Raw genomic sequence first — 17,368 nt, forward strand, 5'->3', positions numbered from 1 at the left:
GGAGTTAATGATTGACAGTGGTGGGCCGCCCACAAGCGTGTAGACCCCAGACCAGTCGGACCTGAGGGTCCATGGTGCTGACTCCTACTCACCCTCACCACCAGCCCTTCAGCAGAATGTCCATGAGCTGCCCACGCCCTCTTTGAACCATCACCGTAAAACTTCTCACTCTCTTCTGCAAGTTGGGACACACACTTTTGAGGGCGTTAGCCTGTTGTGGCCCCCTTTGCCTGGCAAAGTAATAAAGCTAGTGAAAGTTGCTCAGTCGTGTCGGACTCTTTGCGACCCCATGGATCATACAGTCCATGGAGTTCTCCAGGCCAGAACACTGGAGTGGGTAGCCGTTCCCTTCTCAAGGGGATCTTCCCAACCCAGGGTTCAAACCCAGGTCTCCCCCACTGCAGGCGGATTCTTTACCAGCCGAGCCGCCAGGGAAGCCTACTCTATCCTCCCTCACCCACAGCTCTCTCCAAGATTCTATTTGGCACCAGTGTATAGAGAAGCTGAGCGTTCCGCATCAGTTCCCCGGGCCTGAGATGAGGGGATTAGCCAGAAGGTATGATAGTAAACTAGTCTGGGTGCAGAGTTTCTGTTTGGAATGAGGAAAAGCTTCTGAAAACGGTGGTGATGGTTGCACGACTATGGGAATGTGCTCGCTGCGTGAATTGTACACCTAGAAACGGTCACCGTGGTGCACTCTGTTACTTGTGTGTTATCACCATAATCAATGAAGAGAATCCAGCCACAAAGTAGTAATAATGATGTGTGCATGCCAAGTTGCTTCAGTCATGTCCAACTCTGTGTGACCCCACGGACTGTGGCCCGCCAGGCTCCTCTGTCCTTGGGATTCTCCAGGCAAGAAGACTGGAGTGGGTTGCTGTGCCCTCCTCCAGGGGGTCTTCTCGACCCAGGGATGGGACCCGCATCGTTGGCAGGTGGGTTCTTTACCTCCAGCGCCACCTGGGAAGCCGAGCAGCCGAGTGTGCCTTTTGCACAGACCTTGTCTTGCTCTCTGACATCTATTCTTGCCTTGGGCCCTCCCCTCGCAGGCCTGGGTTCTGAGGAGTCTCAGGCCACCTGGGCAGGCTTCCTGCATGTAGGATCCCTGGAGCAGAGTGTCCACACGTGGCCTTGATGCGGGAGCCCTGGCAGGTGATGACTGCCAGCATTTCCCAGGTGCTGCGTTTTACGGCCGAGAACCCCGCTCTGCAGATGACCTTCTCTGTGCTAACAGCTCCAGTTTTCTACCTGCTGCATTTGGATAAACCCGCAATTCACGTTTGGAAGGCCGAGCAGAGACGTGTTTTATGGTTCTCCTCTCAGCTCCTCCCCTCTCATCAGGTGGTCTTTAGCCCCAGCCCCTGACACACGGCCTGTTCTCCTGCCCTCTTCCCTCCTCCTTACAAGCCCAGCAGCCTTGCTGCAGACGCCCACCAGCCACCGGCAGGGTGCCCACCACCTCCATTCTTGCTCTGGCTTCACACATTTGGGGATGAGAATCAGAAGCCTTGGGGTGAAGGGGAAAGAGAGCAGGGATGGCCGGATCGACAGTGGGTGCATGATTCTTTCTCGGAGCCAAGAAGGTTTCTGCAGCGCCCAGTGCGGGCTGACTTCCACCCGTAAAAGTCGCGGGACACGGGAGTCACCCATCGGCTCTGTTCCCGGAGACGTGGGTGGTTTCTTCCTGGCAGGCAGGCACCCTTTGCTTCCTGTCCTGCCACCGATGTTGACGGTCAGCAGGCCTGTGCCCGCTGCGACCCTGTCAGAAGCTCTGCGGCCCTTGAGTAAGCATCCACAAGAAGGGAGACCGGGAGAAAATGCCTCTGTATTTAGCTGGTGAAGGTACTTAACTTGGTTTACTGGGAGCTAAGGAAGTACTTCAGAAATAGTTTATTAATACTTTTTTCACGTTTATTTGGCTGCACCGGGTCCTACTTGCAGCATGTGGGGTCTTCAGTTGCGGCACGTGGAATCTGGTTCCCTGACCAAAGATCGAACCCAGGCCCGTGCATTGAGAGTGCAGAATCTTAGCTCCTGGACAACGAGAGAAGTCCCTGTAGTTTATCATGTCGCCTGAAATTTGTCATGAGTGAGGCTGATAGAATCTCCCTGAATTGGAGGAATAAATACATCACGACATTAACCTCAAAACTCAGCACAGCCTTGTGACTTGAGACCAAATGCAGGGTTTCTCTGCCTCGACCCTGTTGTGTTTGTGGCGAGAGAATTCTTGGTTGTGAGGGGTTGTGTGCGTTGTAGGACGATTTGCCACATCCCTCCCCGCCACCCGCTAGCTGCCAGTACCAACCCCGCTCCTCAAACTTGTGATGATCAGAAGTGTCTCCAGAGATTGTCCTCTGTCCCCTGGGGGTCCAGATGGCCCCTGGCTGAGAGCCGTTTGCAGCCAGGGTTCTGCCGTGTTCTGAGTTTTAGGCCTTGAGAACTTCGTCAGTTGTTATTCTGGAGATCATAGGAAAGGGCTTGGGTTTTGTTGTTGTTGTTAGAGTCCTACCTTGTTCACATAGAACTCCAGTCTTTAAAGTCTGTGACCAGGGTTACCAATTGAGACATTCATACCGAGCATTGGTGTCGGGTTAGCAGTGGGCTCAGCTGAATCCATTACCCACGTCATAGGCTTGCACTGTGGTGGGTATTTGGTTATGATTTGCGGACTGAGTTTGAGCAAGCTCCGGGAGTTGGTGATGGACAGGGAGGCCGGGCGAGCTGCAGTCCGTGGGGTGGCAAAGACTCGGACACGACCGAGTGACTGACTGAGCCGGGGACTGAGTCGTACCTGCCTCTGCCAGTCGCGCGGCCGAGCAGTGTGAGCACGTGAGTTTCTCCCTCTCCTTGTCTTTCTCCCTCCACGTCTAAGTGGAGGATGAGACCTGCCCTTCTTCTCGTTAAACAGCCCTGATGTGGCCAGTTCATCTGCTGAACTCACCTCCGGGGGTGGTTGTTTGGGACCATGGAATTCTTCAAGGTTTCTTTCCCTGTTGCAGAGCCCAGATGGATTCCCAGTTTCCATCTTTCATAAAGCAAAACATCCATTTCCTCGCCCTGGGCTGGGTGAGCTGGGATGTTGCGTTAATCAGTCACCCACTGCTCCTGGAGCTCCCCCAGGCCACACTTTCTGCAAGTTTCTCATGACGCTCTGATGACTACTCTGCTTTCCTGCCACCCTGTAGTCTGAAAGGTGGACTTACCCTCAGTCTACCGCAACATGAGAATTGCCTTCTGTGACCTGTGTGAAGTGCAACGGTTTAAGCTTCCTGCCTGTTTTGAAGCTCTTCCCAAGTCTGGAGAACAGTGGTGATGATTATTTTGGAAGGTACAAGAATGTACTCTGCAAGAGCGCTGTTCTGGGAGTCTGGAGACCTGGCTTTTTTAAAAATGTTGACGGTGGTCTGTGCACCCTTTCCGAAGTCACTTCCTCCTTCTGGTTCTCATTTCCTGGATTTGTAAAGTGGTGTATATAGGCTGGATCATCTCTGAGGTTCATTCTGACTCCAGCAGTTCATGCTTATTATAGTAATAGTTGTATTAGAATTATTAAATACTCTTATGTTTTAGAGCTAGAACCCTCGCGATCAGCCAGCCTTTGTGAGGAGGCTCTGTTGTGTGTTTTTACGGTGGGTTCCCTGCTCACTTGTGCCTGGTGGGGAGACTTGCACTAGTCTGGTGAGCTCAGAGGCCTTTCAGCATTAGAGGCACCACACAAGGGGTAAACCAGAAGTCCGAAAGATCAAGACACAAGTCTTGCCTTGAAGCTCCATAGGCAAGATGCTATCTCTAAACAGACCCACCAATTTCAGAAGGCTTCTTTCCACAGGTTGTTTTTGGAGGAGGGTGGGGGAGTGCCTAGATGCCGGGTACCCATGCATCTGAAGCTGTTGATACGTTTCCTGTCCAGTTTAAGCCTTGTCTCCACACCTGTCATTTCTAGTTCGTATAAGCTTCATCTCCAGCATTCCAGGGTTGGTCAGCTCAAAGGTGCTGTAGCCAAGCTCCCAGCAAGGGATACCCAGTCAAGGATAATATCTCTCGGCATATGTAACGGGAGAGAAATATTCAGAGCATCCTTTTCTTTCTCCAGAACAACTCTGCATATGTACCTTTCAGTTGTAGTCTTGCAGGTAAAATCTCACTTTCTCCAAGAAACCACATTTTGAACTCTCACCACACATCAGAATAAATACCCTAGATCACCTGGATGACACTTGGCAGATATTGCGTTATAGTGTGGTCCTTGTGTAGTCAATAAAGCAGAAATAGATGTTTTTCTGGAACTCTCTTGCTTTTTTGATGATCCAGCAGATATTGACAATTTGATCTCTGGTTCCTCTGCCTTTTCTAAAACCAGCTTGAACATCTGGAAGTTCTCAGTTCAGGTATTGCTGAAGCCTGGCTTGGAGAATTTTGAGCATTACTTTACTAGCGTGTGAGATGAGTGCAATTGTGCGGTAGTTTGAGCATTCTTTGGGATTGCCTTTCTTAGGGATTGGAATAAAAACGGACCTTTTCCACTCCTGTGGCCACTGCTGAGTTTTCCAAATTTGCTGGTATATTGAGTGCAGCACTTTCTGATTACGCCAAAGCCTTCGACTGTGTGGATCACAATAAACTGTGGAAAATTCTGAAGGAGATGGGAATACCAGACCACCTGACCTGCCTCTTGAGAAACCTGTATGCAGGTCAGGAAGCAACAGTTAGAACTGGACATGGGACAACAGACCGGTTCCAAATAGGAAAAGGAGTATGTCAGGGCAGTATATTGTCACCCTGCTTATTTAAATTATGTGCAGAGTACATCATGAGAAATGCTGAGCTGGATGAAGCACAAGCTGGAATCAAGATTGCCAGGAGAAATATCAATAACCTCAGATATGCAGATGACACCACCACCAGATATGCAGAAAGTGAAGAGGAACTAAAAGGCCTCTTGATGAAAGTGAAAGAGGAGAGTGAAAAAGTTGGTTTAAAGCTTAACATTCAGAAAACTAAGATCATGGCATCTGGTCCCATCCCCTCATGGGAAATAGATGGGGAGACAGTGGAAACAGTGTCAGATTTTACTTTGGGGGGGGGCTCCAAAATGACTGCAGATGGTGACTGCAGCCATGAAATTAAAAGACGCTTACTCCTTGGAAGGAAAGTTATGACCAACCTAGACAGCATATTAAAAAGCAGAGACATTACTTTGCCAACAAAGTTCCGTCTGGTCAAGGCTATGGTTTTCCCAGTGGTCATGTATGGATGTGAGAGTTGGACTGTGAAGAAAGCTGAGTGCTGAAGAATTGATACTTGTGAACTGTGGTGTTGGAGAAGACTCTTGAGAGTCCCTTGGACTGCAAGGAGATCCAACCAGTCTATCCTAAAGAGATCAGTCCTGGGTGTTCATTGGAAGGACTGATGCTGAAGCTGAAACTCCAGTACTTTGGCCACCTGATGCGAAGAGTTGACTCATTGGAAAAGACCCTGATGCTGGGAGGGATCGGGGGCAGGAAGAGAAGGGGACGACAGAGGATGAGATGGCTGGATGGCATCACCGACTCGATGGGCATGAGTTTGAGTAAACTCCGGGAGTTTGTGATGGACAGGGAGGCCTGGCTTGCTGCGGTTCATGGGGTCGTGGAGACTCGGACACGACTGAGCAACTGAACTGAACTGAACTGAACTGTGGTCCTTGTGTACTTGTGTGATTTCTCTTAAAAGACTGTAATCGTCTTCCAGACGCTTGATTGTATTTAACCACCTGGAAAGACCCTGCAGCCCAGGGCCAGCTGTGTGTGCATTAGACACTGGTGAGCGTAGGTGGAATGAGTGGGCAGATCACAGTGTCAGGAGCTGGGAAGCAGTCCATAAATAGTTGGTAGAACTGGACCAAATGGTAAGTGCTTAAACATGTCACCGTTCTCTAAAGTCTTTCTGCTTTATGCATTTACTTGGGTTAGAAAATAAGTTGAAGCTGTGTGTCCCTACTGAAGAGCGATTGGTGGCCCCTGGTTTTGTGCGGAGACAGAGAGCTCAGCTGTGTTACAGCTCTGAATCTTGTTTTTTTTTTTTAAGCAGTGTTTACTATTTCTGGCCATTATGTACACTAGTATAAAAATTTAATTAGCTCCTTTCTTTTCAGTTAATTATTACAGCCCTGTTTGTTTGCTCTCTCGATAGAACCTGCGTTGTGGGAACCAGAGAGATCAATTTTCTATCAGAAAATTCATTACTTTTGAGTCACGTCCAGTGTGCCTGCAAGTGTATGTGCCACTCGGGGTGACTTTTCCGGCTGCTCGAGAGCGTCGTGGATGGGGAAGTGAGCCTGGCCAGTGTTCAGTTTGGTTATTGTCCTTCTTAGGGCGGTCCGTGCAGCAAAGTTAAAAGGCTGTGCAGGGCTTCCCTGGTGGCCCAGTGGTGAGGAATCCGCCTGCCAGCGCAGGAGATGCGGGTTCGTTCCCTGGTCTGGGAAGAGCCCGCGTGGCCCTGAGCCGCTGAGCCCGTCAGCCACAACTGCCGCCTGTGCCTGAGCCCGGGGAACTGCAACCGCTGAGCCCACAGCCCCAACTCCTGCAGCTGACACGCCCGAGAACCTGTGCTCGGCAACAGGAGAAGCCGCGGCAGTGTGAACCCCAAAACTGCAGCTAGAGAGTAGCCCCTGCGCGCCGTAGCTCGAGAAAGCCTGCACAGCAGCGGGGACCCAGCGCAGCCAGAAAGTTAACTGTAAATAAACAAATGAAAGGCTGTGTCACTCCTGAGATTAAACATATGCGTGGGTCTTATTCATTCCTCATTCTTTAGCATTTTCTTAAGAATTGAGAGTTGAAATTAGGGAATGCTCAGAAACAAGAGGGCGGAGTGGAAGGACGTGTGCTCATCTGCTCCGGCGAGAACTCCAAAGTTGCAACTAACCGCTGAACAACCATCGGCAGGAGAATGCTGGCTCCGACCAAGAAAAGACAACCCACATCCAAAGGCAAAGGAGAAGCCCCAGCAAGATGGTAGAAGGGGCAAAACCATATTTAGACTGAAACCCCATACCTTCCAGAAACGCTCAGAGGGTGCAAACAAAATAATATGAAAAGGCAAAAGGAGATGACGCTGAAAGATGAATGCCCCAGGTAGGTAGGTGCGCCATATGCTACTGGACAAGAGTGGAGAAATAGCTTCAGAAGGAATGAGGAGGCTGAACCAAAGCGAAACAGTGCCCAGTGGTGGATGTGACTGGTGATGGAAGTGAAGTCCAATGGCGTAAAAAACAATATTGCATAGGATCCTGGAATGTTAGGTCCATGAATCAAGGTAAATTGGAAGTGGTCAAACAGGAGATGGCAAAAGTGAACATTGCAATTGTAGAATCAGTGAATATTCAGTATCATTCAGTATCACAGTAATGCAAGTCTGTGCCCCAACCCACTAATGCTGAAGTTGAACGGTTCTATGAGGACCTACAAGACCTTCTAGAAGTAGCACCCAAAAAGATGTCCTTTTCGTCATAGGGGACTGGAATGCAAAAGTAGGAAGTCAAGAGATACCTGGAGTAACAGGCAAGTTTGGCCTTGGAGTACAATATGAAGCAGGGCAAAGGCTAACAGAGTTTTGTGAAGAGAACGCACTAGTCATGGCAAACATCCTCTTCCAACAACACAAGAGACGACCCTACACATGGACATCACCAGATGGTCAATACTGAAATGAGATTGATTATATGCTTTGCAGCCAAAGATGAAGAAGTTCTATACAGTCAGCAAAAATAAGACCTGGAGCTGACTGTGGATCAGATCATGAACTACTTATTGCCAAATTCAGACTTAAATTGAAGAAAGTAGGGAAAACCACTGGACTGTTCAGGTATGACCTAAATCAAATCCCTTACGATCATACAGTGAAAGTGACAAATAGATTCAACAGATTAGATCTGATAGACAGAGGGCCTGAAGAACTATGGATAGAGGTTGATAACATTGTCAGGAGGCAGGGATCAAATCCATCCCCAAGAAAAAGAGGCATTTTGCAAAAAGGCAAAATGGCTGTCTGAGGAGGCCTTACAAATAGCTGAGAAAAGAAGAGAAGCGAAAAGCAAAGGAGAAAAGGAGAGATATACCCGTTTGAATGCAGAGTTCCAAAGAATAGCACGGAGAGATAAGAAAGCCTTCCTCAGTGATCAGTGCAAAGAAATAGAGGAAAACAATAGAATGGGAAAGACTAGAGATCTCTTCAAGAAAATTAGAGATACCAAGGGAACATTTCATGCAAAGATGAGCACAATAAAGGACAGAAATGGTAGGGACCTAATAGAAGCAGAAGATATTAAGAAGAGGTGGCAAGACAATACACAGAAGAACTGTACAAAAAAGATCTTCACGACTCAGATAACCATGATGGTGTGATCACTCACCTAGAGCTAGACATCCTGGAATGTGAAGTCAAGTGGGTCTTAGGAAGCATCACTACGAACAAAGCTAGTAGAGGTGATAGAATTCAGCTGAGCTATTTCGAATCTTAAAAGATGATGCTGTGAAAGTGCTGCACTCAATATGCCAGCAAATTTGGAAAACTCAGCAGTGGCCACAGGACTGGAAAAGGTTCGTTTTCATTCCAATCCCAAAGAAAGGCAGTGCCAAAGAATGTTCAAACTACCGCACAATTGCACTCATCTCACACACTAGTAAAGTAATGCTCAAAATTTTCCAAGCCGGGCTTCAACAATACATGAACCATGAACTTCCAAATGTTCAAACTGGATTTAGAAAAGGCAGAGAAACCAGAGAGCAAATTGCCAACATCCACTGGACCATCAAAAAAGCAAGAGAATTCCAGAAAAACATCTACTTCTGCTTCATTGATTATGCTAAAACGTTTGACTGTGTGGATCACAATAAACTGTGGAAAATTCTGAAAGACATGGGAATACCAGACCGCCTGACCTGTCTTCTTAGAAACCTGTATGCAGGTCAGGAAGCAACAGTTAGAACTGGACATGGAACAACAGACTGGTTCCAAATAGGAAAAGGAGTATGTCAGGGCAGTACATTGTCACCCTGCTTATTTAACTTATATGCAGAGTACATCATGAGAAACGCTGGGCTGGAGGAAGCCCAAGCTGGAGTCAAGATTGCCGGGAGAAATATCAATAACCTCAGATATGTAGATGACACCACCACCAGATATGCAGAAAGTGAAGAGGAACTAAAAAGCCTCTTGATAAAAGTGAAAGAGGAGAGTGAAAAAGTTGGTTTAAAGCTTAACATTCAGAAAACTAAGATCATGACATCCAGTCCCATCACTTCATGGCAAATAGATGGGAAAACAATGGAAACAGTGACAGACTTTATTTTCTTTGGGTCCAAAATGACTGCAGATGGTGATTGCAGCCATGAAATTAAAAGATGCTTGCTCCTTGGAAGAAAGGCTATGACCAACCTAGACAGCATATTAAAAAGCAGACACATTACTTTGCCACCAAAGGTCCATTTAGTCATAACTATGGTTTTTCCAGTGGTCGTGTATGGATGTGAGAGTTGGACTATAAAGAAAGCTGAGCCCCAAAAAATTGATGCTTTTGAACAGGGGTGTTAGAGAAGACTCTTGAGAGTCCCTTGGACTGCAAGGAGATCCAACCAGTCAATCATAAAGGAAATCAATCTTGAATATTCATTGGAAGGACTGATGCTGCAGCTGAAGATCTAATACTTTGGCCACTTGATTCGAAGAGCTGGCTTACTGGAAAAGACCCTGATGCTGGGAAAGATTGAAGGTGGGAAGAGAAGGGGGCAACAGAGCATGGGATGGTCGGATGGCATCACTGACTCAATGGATATGAGTTTGAGCAAGCTCCAGGAGTAGGTGATGGACAGGGAGGTGTGGCGTGCTGCCGTCCATGGGGTCGCAAGAGTTGGACATGACTGAATGACTGAACTGAACTAATAGAATATGCACATGTTAAGACAGGCCTTTTCTTTCAAGAACATCTATAGAAAAAGGTGTCGGTTCTGGGAGGGCAGGGACCCAGAGTTTTGTTCACTCTTTACCAGTGTTGCCTGGTACATGGTAAGTGTTTGGTAAATAGTTGGTGAGTTAAGATGCATGAGATAAATACTAACTGGTGTTGCTTTTGATCATTGCTTTCTGGATCCAAGGGCCTCTGTGACTGTCTCAGACTTCCCTGGTGGCTCAGATGGTAAAGCGTCTGCCTCCAATGCGGGAGACCCGGGTTCAATCCCTGGGTTGGGAAGATCTCCTGGAGAAGGAAATGGCAACCCGCTCCAATACTCTTGCCTGGAAAATCCCATGGATGGAGGAGCCTGGTAGGCTACAGTCTATTGGGTCGCAAAGAGTAGGACATGACTGAGCGACTTCTCTTTCTGTGACTCTAAGTCTCCACAAATAATGTCTTGGATGGCGCCGCTTTTCCAGTGTTGACATGACCACGCCTGTCTTCAAGAATTGCAGCTCCGGGGCCTAACTTGGCAGGGCCCGGGCTGAGCCTGGTCTCCACAAGGCACAGGAAATGCCCAGTGCACCTCACACCTCCCTGAGGACAGAGTGGGGTAGGTGCTCACACCTCGCATAGAGCCGCTCTCGGCATGCGGCAAGGTTGATTAACTTCTGTTGTCTGTTCCTGGGTCTGTGAAGCTGGACCAGTGACACCCACCATCCAGAGTGGGTGGTGGGTGATGAACGATGGAGCAGGTTATGAGATGTGAAATATATATATCCGTTTACGATTCTTTTTCCTTCTCGTCGTATCTTCTCCACCCTCCTCTGTACTGAACGGTTACTTCTTACTCGTGCAGAAATGGGGCCGGTGGGATCAAGGGCCCCCATCACCTCCGTCCCTTGGTGCTTTAGGGAATCTTCGATACGGTGCTGAGTTCGAGGCTAACGCCTCAGTGCAGGAAGTACTTGTTCTCGGTGGGAGGGAGCCCCACCGTCTGTGATGATGGAAAGGTTCTGATCCATGCTGTCCCAGGCACAGAGTCTAGCCAAGCGTGGCGTCGAGCGCTGGCGATGTGGCCAGATTGACTGAGGAGCTGAATGTTTCATTTCATTTGAATGAGAATGTAAACCCCTCACATGGTGAGTGACTAGCGCATTGGACGTGAATCTCCAGGGCCTTGCTTCGGGACTAGTGGTCTGTCCACTTCCTGGGAGCTCATGAGAATCGCAGGCTCTCGGACGTCACCCCAGACCTTCCAGGTCAGAATCAGCACCGATGACGGTTCATGTGCACTTTCGGATTTAAGACACGTGGGGCTGGCGTCTGAGCCACTCAGGGTTGCCCCTGGACTTTCGTGCAGCTCTGGTGCTGGGCGGCCGGCTCCTGAGTGCCAGAGGGTTCTTGCTGTCCCCTTTGCCTCGTGACCACCCTCGTGTGGCCTCCAGGGACCCATGTAGTGGGTCTCTGTGCCTCCCTGTGGTTGAGAGATCAAAGGAAAAAGTTACATAGCTTTTCACTCTGGACTGAATGCTACTAATCTCTATGTTCCCATGTTTTCTCCCCAACAGGTAACTCTCTTTTTATCTTACCACTCATCGCGCTGTAGCTTTATTTTCCCCACTACTTTGCCTTAAACTGGTAAAGATGTGGGTATGTATATTCTCTCTCTCTCTCTCAAACTTTCTGGATGTTTCAAACCAAATCATTATGTTAAGGTTATGGTTATCTTCATGCTCCTAGCAGCCTGGCTAGTGATAAATGTTTCAAAAGGATAGATAGCATTTTCTCTGTGAAATGAGAGAAATGTCCCCCACCTCTCTGAAAGTGCTAATAGCATCTCTTCTGTAGTGGAACTGATTTAGCTAACTGAAAAAGCAGAAAGCGTCACAGGTTTCTTTGCTGTCTATCGGTCAGCTCACTTTGGGGTTGTTACTTGGATATTGCTGAGATCAGCCAAGTTGGAGATTGGGTGGAGACGCTTCGTTCTGCCGTCTTTTAGTCTCGAATGCTCACGCACAGCATGTGCTGAGGGGTCTGTGATGTGGGCGGCAGGTTGCAAAACCACGTTAAGCTGCATCTTGGGCCTTCCCTGGTGGATCAGCTGGTAAAGAATCCGCCTGCAATGCAGGAGACCCGGGTTGGATCCCTGGGTCAGAAAGACCCCCTAGAGAAAGGAAAGGCTACCCAGCCCAGTGTTCTGGCCTGGAGAATTCCCTGGACTGTATAGTCCATGGGGTCGCAAAGAGTTGGACACGACTGAGTGCCTTTCACTTTCACTGGAGCTGCCAAGGGCACCGTGAGGAAACTGAGGGAGCGAGCTAGAAGGGGCGCCCCACCCGGCCCCCGTGCTCCTGGCCTGTTTCTAAAGCGGACCCAAGGTCACAGCTCGGGTGAATGACAGCCACATTGACCCCTGGTGCTTCGGTTCAGGGTTTGCACACCCGGCCCTCCCCCACGCCTGCCTGTGCTCCCCGCCAGGAACGGCCCCCTTCTGTAGCCCCTGAGCTCCTTCCTTCTGCCTGTGGATGTCATTGCATCTGGTCTCTCCTCCTCCGGGTCTTTACTCAGATGTCACCTTCTGAAAGATGCTTTGCCTAGCCGCTCCATCAAAAATAGTGCAGGTACACACCCACGCATGCAGCCCACACCACCATTCTCTATTCTGTTGCCCTTCTTTCTTTTTCTCCTCAGCTCTTATTCTCACCTGCCTTATATGCATTTATTTGTATACATGTTCCCTTGACAGCTTGGACTTTGTTTTATTCGCACTATATCCTCAAGATCTGGAACAGTGCTCACCCCCAAACAGCATGAGATACATATTTTTTTAATGAGCCAAGGAATGAATGAATGGATGGATGAGTTAATGGACAGATGGATAGATGGATGATTGAAGGAGTGGATGGGTGGGTGGATGATTGAAGGAATGGATGGATGAATGGATGATTGAAGGAATGGATGGATGGATGAATGGATGGATGGTTGAATGATTGAAGGAATGAATGGATGGATGGATGGATGGATGGATGGATGGATGGATGGTTGAATGATTGAAGGAATGGATGGATGGATGGATGAGTGAGTGAATGGATGGAATGATGGATGAATGGATGGATGGATGAATGAATGGATGGATGTATGGATGGATGATTGAAGGAATGGATGGATGAATGGATGATTGAAGGAATGGATGGATGGATGGATAGATGATTGAAAGAATGCATGGATGCATGATGGGTGGGTGGATGGATGAACGGGTGGATGAGTGACTATCTAAGCAGGGGAGCTTCTGATGCCTCCTGCTTGGCTTCCTCCTTGCCCCTGACAGCTCCTTCCAGAGGCTTTCTGTATTCATGGCTCCTGACAACTTTCCTAGCCCCTCCCTTCACCCTTACCAAATACTCTTCATCTTTTGCTACGCCTCTGCATTGTTCCCCGTATTTATTTGTCTTCCTTCCCTCCACGCCCGCTGCAGACCAGGGCACTGTGTCCCCGAGTGACCCGAGCCCCGTCTGCCCGGCTTTTACGCAAAGCCCTGTGTGTCAACTCTAAGTTATGTGAGGAAGGGACCACCTCTGTCTTGCACCGCGTGGCTCCCCCCACCTTCAGACTGAGCATCCGGCCCAGAGTAGGTGTTTGATGCCTGTGTGTTCGGGGTGAATGGGGCCATCTAATTCTATGGGAGAAGCAAGTCTCACTTCTCTAGAATCCGGTATTTCTCTGGCACGACGAGGCCTGACTGTTCAAGTTGTGAGATTTAAAGACAGTGCTTCCTGCTGATTATTGGCCGTTGCCCTGGAGGAGCTGAGCCCTCACGGGTCCTGAGCTCTGGCACGCCGCCCCCCACACCGTGGCGCGGGGCAGGAAGGCAGGGCAGCCTCCACCCTGTCTGCGCCGCCCCCAGATTACCCCGAGAGGCCGCAGTCTCGGGGCCAGGAGAGTCGGAAGTGGGTAAGAGGCTTTGCAGTGAGACGGTAGGAGCTAAAAGCTCCTTACTTTTGTTCCGGAACTAGTTTATCGGTTTTCTTCAAGGCAGCGAGACAATCCAGTTTAGGCTTTGGAGTTGTAGATCGATGTCCTGGGGTTCTTCAGATACTGGAGTCAGTGACCTATATTTGTACTTACTGGGCTCCTTGGTTTTTTCTTTTTCGTTTTTGGCTAAGGTCAGGAATGGAAATAAAAATACTAATTTTTAGATATATTACTATATTGTAATATAAAATTAAAATACAGCTTTAAATTATATTAAATTTAATTTAAAAACATTCCAAACGAACAAAACTGAACGCCCGTTCTATTGAGAGCATACAGAGACAGCTTCCCTTGAAAGCGAGCTTGTGCTTGACCTGTGGGTCCTGAAACCAGAGTCTGGGGAGTGGGCGGGTAGTGTGATCAGAAGGCAGTTTCTCTGTCTTGAACTCGGAGAAGAAGGATCTTTGCGCCTCAGTCCCAGCTCCCCTGTGAGTGAGGTCATTCCTAGAACTCAGCAGGTTTGGTTGGGACTCGGACGGAGTGAAGCCAGAGTGCTCCTCACCCTCGTGGTGGGTTTTATAGCTGTCACAGCTGTTCTCCTAATGCTTGAAAGTCTTTTTGCCTCGGATGCATCCTGGTGTGTGTTTCGCATGGCTCTTGGCCCAGGCGCCTGAATCTTAGTCAGCGTCTTCCTCCTCACACCGTCGGCCTTCCTGCTTCACCTGGAATGTTCACTGAGGTGAGGCAGCTCCTTGTTACTGGGAGAGCAGGCTTTCCTGTGCCCCTGGGTGTGAGCTGAAACTCCAGTACTCTGGCCACCTGATGCGAAGAGCTGACGACTCCTTAGAAAAGACCGTGATGCTGGGAAAGAGTGAAGGTGGGAGGAGGAGGGGATGACAGAGGATGAGATGGTTGGATGGCATCACCGACTCGATGGACATGGGTTTGAGTAAACTCCGGGAGTTGGTGATGGACAGGGAGGCCTGGCGTGCTGCAGCCCGTGGGGTTGCAAAGAGTTGGACACGACTGAGCGACTGAACTGAACTGGGTGTGAGCAGGGAGAACCATGAGGGATTTGTCCCCCTGCTGATAATACCTGGTCTGGCATCTGTTTTTTTTTTTTTTTTTTTTTAAGGATGCTTTGTTATTTTATTTTAATTTTTGGCTGCACCGTGCAGAATCTTGGTTCCCTGACCAGGAATTGACTCCTTGCCCTCCGCTTCTTAACCACCGGACCTCCAGGGAGGTCCCTTGGGTCCAATTCTTGCGTGATGATTGGGGATCAGCTCAGTCACAGAGTTTCCCATCTCCAGTGAGGGGAGCAGTGTCTGGGCGATGTGGAAGGAACCGTTGGAGAGATCCTTCACACCCCAGAACCCAAGTTAATGCAGAGTGTGGGAAACCTGGGCCTCTTGGTTACAGACCTTAACTACCATGCCTTGTGTTTGAATTTCCATTGTTAAAAACTTATCTCTGTATCTATTTTCTGCCAGTAGTTAGAAAATGCCAGACAAATACTTCATGCCTTGGAGGATGTGGCATTCTGCCCTTCAGCATTCTGCGTGTAACTATTGATGTAAAATGTGTGTCCACCCTGGAGAAGCCTCAGGAAGTGATTGCTTTGAATGAACCCCTGACCGGAGCGTCTGGCTTGCCCCTTTCCCTTCAAAGGGAAATAATCTCTCTCCTCTGCTTTCCCCTCTGCCTGCAAATGTTTTTATTTGACGATGGGGGCTACCTGGGTTTCAGTTAATTAAAGTTTTAATTGTGTCTGATTCTGCAGCCGACCTTGTGTTTGCTTTTCTTGATAATGAAATGCAGAGTGTGGTCTCCGAGCCCGCGCCCCAGCTGGACAGTAAGGGGGCTGGAGGCAGCCTTGGGACCTGCTCGCCCGCCCGGCGGTCTGCGTCTGCTCTTTGTCTTGGGTGTTACATTCAGGTCTGAGGAGAAGGCTGGCGTAAGCTTTGTAATCTGAACATTGTTCAAGAATTCCCTAGTGTCTGAATAAAACATTGCCTGTACAAATCTCAAATATTTGTCATCCTCTTGAACAGAAAAACTTAACCTATCTGGCCTCTTCTTAGAAAGCCTTGCTTACGGACTTCCCTGGAGGTCTAGTGGTTAAGGATCTGCCTTCCAGTGCAGGGGACGTGGGTTCAATCCCAGGTCAGAGAATTAAGATCCCAGACGCCGCAGGGCAAGTAAGCTCCACAACCAGAGAGAACCTGGAGGCAGCAACGAAGACCCAGTACAGCAGGAAGAAGGAAGGAAGGAAGGGAAAAAGGAAGGCCTCGCTTATAAGGCTCGCCCTTGGCTGGTGTCTGAAGACTTAGATTTTGAGAGGTTTCCACAAACCAATAATGTATACTAAACTGTATAAACAGTGTGATGATGGAAGAAATTTGGAATTTTGGTAGGAGTCAGGCAGGGGGTGCCTATGTGAGCAGTCCCCAGTAAAAACTTTGGGCACCCCTGGGAGAAGACTCCTGCAAGCTTGTGCCTGATTTCCCCAAGACTCTTCCCCACGTGCCTTTTCTCTTTGCTGAGTACACTTTGCATCCTTTGCTGAAATAAATCATAGTCATGAGCTTTTATGCTATATGCTGAGCTCTGGGAGTTCTCAAGCCTAGGGGATATCTAGGGTTTGGGGTGTCTTTTAGTGTCAGCTTAAGATCATTATTTCTTGGCTCGAGTAAATTGTTTTTACTGGGGCCCCTTGACATACCTTCCAAACCTGTTCTGCCTCTTTTGTTGTTGTTGTTGTTCTGCCTCTTGAATGTTTCTGTCTTGGTAGGGTCCTCCCTTCAGCCCAGTATCCAAAGTCACGAACCTCGGAATCATCTCCGGGTCTGACCTTGGTTCAGACACCACGATCGAATCCAGCCTTCCCAGAACCCTCGCCCCCTTGCTGCGGTTGGGGCGTCTGCCCCTCCCTGGGCTTAGCGAGCCTCTCCCCTGGCCTGGCTTTCTGTCTCTAATCTCCACTCCAGCCTTCATCTTAAACCCCAGCCGCGTTACTTTCACCATTGAAATAAAACGCAAATGCCTCGGGTCAGCGTTCCAGGGCGCTTTTGTGGGCGGTGGTGCGGCAAAGCGGTTGGGGTGTAGATTTGTGCCGTCAGCTCTGCCGCCGCCTGGCTGCTGCCACGGGCAGGGTACACACTCTCTGTGCGTGCGTTCTGTCCTTGTTGGTGTATGAGCATGCAGATGGGTTGGTCCAGGTTTAAATGAGCGTATGTGTAAAATCCTTAGAGCAGTGCCTGGCGGGTGGACGGCTTCCATAACTATTAGCTGTGCTTGGTTTTTGGTTTCTGTTTTAATTTTTGTCAGAGTTGAGTTGGTTTACAATGCCATGCACAGCGGAGTGAGTCGGTTATACACACGCATGCATCCCCTCTTCTTTAGGTTCTGTTCCCATGTCGGGCATTACAGACTGGAGTAGAGTTCCCCGTGCTATACATT

General features: G+C 48.9%; 1 protein-coding gene and 1 non-coding gene across 13 annotated transcripts in view; both read left to right on the plus strand.

Annotated features, from left to right (window-relative positions):
• The window catches only part of FOXN3 (forkhead box N3), a 432,012-nt gene that overhangs the window by 256,007 nt on the left and 158,637 nt on the right, over positions 1-17,368 (plus strand). The window lies entirely within an intron of this gene.
• Positions 10,157-10,228, plus strand: TRNAW-CCA (transfer RNA tryptophan (anticodon CCA)). The gene has a single exon. It is a non-coding gene; the product is annotated as a tRNA-Trp (tRNA).

The sequence above is a fragment of the Dama dama genome, chromosome 12 (genome assembly GCF_033118175.1).
Source record: "Dama dama isolate Ldn47 chromosome 12, ASM3311817v1, whole genome shotgun sequence".
In the NCBI taxonomy this organism is placed as follows: Eukaryota; Metazoa; Chordata; class Mammalia; order Artiodactyla; family Cervidae; genus Dama; species Dama dama.